Source organism: Calidris pugnax, unplaced genomic scaffold, assembly GCF_001431845.1.
Source record: "Calidris pugnax isolate Ruff unplaced genomic scaffold, ASM143184v1 scaffold459, whole genome shotgun sequence".
Taxonomy (NCBI): domain Eukaryota; kingdom Metazoa; phylum Chordata; class Aves; order Charadriiformes; family Scolopacidae; genus Calidris; species Calidris pugnax.
This window is the reverse complement of record NW_015091670.1, coordinates 907,927-910,180: the sequence shown is the minus strand read 5'-3', so window position 1 is coordinate 910,180 and position 2,254 is coordinate 907,927.

Below are 2,254 nucleotides of genomic sequence, written 5' to 3'. Positions count from 1 at the left end.
CCCTCTCCCCAGAGCCCTCTGCCAGCGCTGGGGGGGTCGGGGGGGGCTGTGGCTTGGGACGGGCGGTGGGTGCTGCAGCTGATGGGGAGGGGATGATGGGGGGCACAGGCTGCTGTGCCCCCCCCATCACCCTGGAGGTGTGTTCCCAGCGCCCACCCCACACCCGGGGGGGGGCTGCCCCCCACCCTGCCCCTGTGCCTGGCCCTGAGGGTCTTGTCCATTATGCTCTGGGGGTGCTCGGGGGGCACAGGTAATCGTGGGTTCGCTGCCTGCCCCCTCCCCTGCCCCACAGTCTCTGCTTCCCCCAGTGCTGGGGTGTTGGGGGGCTCATGTGTGTCCCCCCCACTCCAGGTCACTGTACCCCCACCCCCCAGAACCTTCCCCAGCCCAAGCCGTGGGGCCATGACCTGATGGGGGCCCAGCTGTGGGTGCCCCTCCCTGGCTGTAGGGTCTGTGTGTGGGACGGTGTGGGGGGTCCAGGTGGGGGTCCGGACTGGGTGCTCATCCAGCTCCTCTTTCACCCACGTGCTGGCTATTTATAGCCCAGTGGCCAGCGAGCGGCTCTGTGGGGCTGGGGGGTTCCTTCCTGCCCCACAGCCCAGGGAGGGGGGCAGAGGCCTGGGGGCTGCACAGGGGGTGAGCCCTGGCCAGGGCGGGCACCTGGCACACGCCCCAGCACGTCTGCATGTGCCACCTGTGCACACGCGTGTGCCACACGTACACATATGTGCCCCACATGCATCCCCCCCCATGGCTGGGGGGCAGCCCTGCCCCGGGATGGGGTCTGGGGGCCATACTGGGGGGTCTGGGGTCCCCTCCAGGGAGGGGGAGGCCAAGGGCTCTGGTACGGGGGGGCAGCCCCCCACCCGGCCGTGCCACAGGATGGGGCCTGGGGGGTGGGATGGGCCTTGCACAGCCCTGACCCCCAACCCCCTGACCCCTGGGCAGCCCTGACCCCCGACCCCCTGACCCCCCGACCCCTGGGCAGCCCCATGGCTGGGGTGGGGACCAGCCTGCGTGGGCAGGGACTTGCCCAGGGGTGGGGGTCCCTTCTGGGGGTGTCTGTCCCTTCCCGGGGTGCCAGTCCTTGCCCAGGGGGTGGGTTCCTTCCTGGGGTGTCCGTCCCTTCTTGGGGTGCTGGTCCCTTACTGGGATGTGTGTCCCTTCCCGAATGTCAGTCCCCTCCCCGGGTGCCAACCACCCCTTCCCGGGGTGTCCATCCCTTCCCGGGGTGTTCATCCCTTCCGGGGCTGTTACCCCTTTCCTGGGGTGTCCATCCCCTCCCAGGGTCACAGTCCCAGCCGGGGGTGCAGGTCACCTCCTGGGATGTGGGCCTTTCCCAGTGTCCTGGTTCCATCCCAGTCCCCTCCTCCTGGGGTGCCCGTCCCGTCCTGGGGTGTCCATCCTGGCCCGAGGCCCCACTCCCCTCCCAGGCTGCCCATCCCTTCCTGGGCTCCCGCTCTTCTCCTGGGGTCCCCGTCCCTTCCCAGGGTGTCCCCGTCCCTTCCCAGGGTGTCCTGGTCCCCACCCGGGGTGCCAGTCCTTTCCCGGGGTGTCCATCCTTTCCTGGGATGTGGGTCCCCTCCCAGTGTCCCAGTTCCTTCCAGGGGTGTCCATCCCCTCCCGGTGTTCCCAGTCCTTTCCCAGTGTCGCTGTCTGGGGTGTCCCAGTCCCCTCCCAGGGTCCTGCTCCCTTCCTGGGGTGTCCCAGTCCCCGTCCAGGGGTGTCCATCCCCTCCCGGTGTTCCCAGTCCTTTCCCAGTGTCGCTGTCTGGGGTGTCCCAGTCCCCTCCCAGGGTCCTGCTCCCTTCCTGGGGTGTCCCAGTCCCCGTCCAGGGGTGTCCATCCCCTCCCGGTGTTCCCAGTCCTTTCCCGGTGTCCCTGTTCCCTCCAGGGGTGTCCCAGTCCCCTCCAGGGCTGTCCCTGTCCCCTCTGAGGGCCCCAGTCCCCTCCCGGGGTCCCGCTCCCTTCCCGGGGTGTTCCAATCCCGCTCCTTTCCCGGGGGTATCCATCCCCTCCCGGTGTCCCGGGCCCTTTCTGGGGTCTCCTGTTCCCTTCCCGGGGTGTCCCAGACCCCCTCCCGGGGTCCCAGTCCCCCCCCGGGGGTGTCGATCCCCTCCCGGTGTCCCCTCCCGGGCCCCGCGGGGGGGCTGTGGGGGGCGGAGCGGCGGCCGTTTCCATTCCGGGCGTTGTGGCGGGTCCCACCCGCCGCCGGAGTCCGGTTACCGGCTGCCGGACGCCGCGGGGGCAGGAGC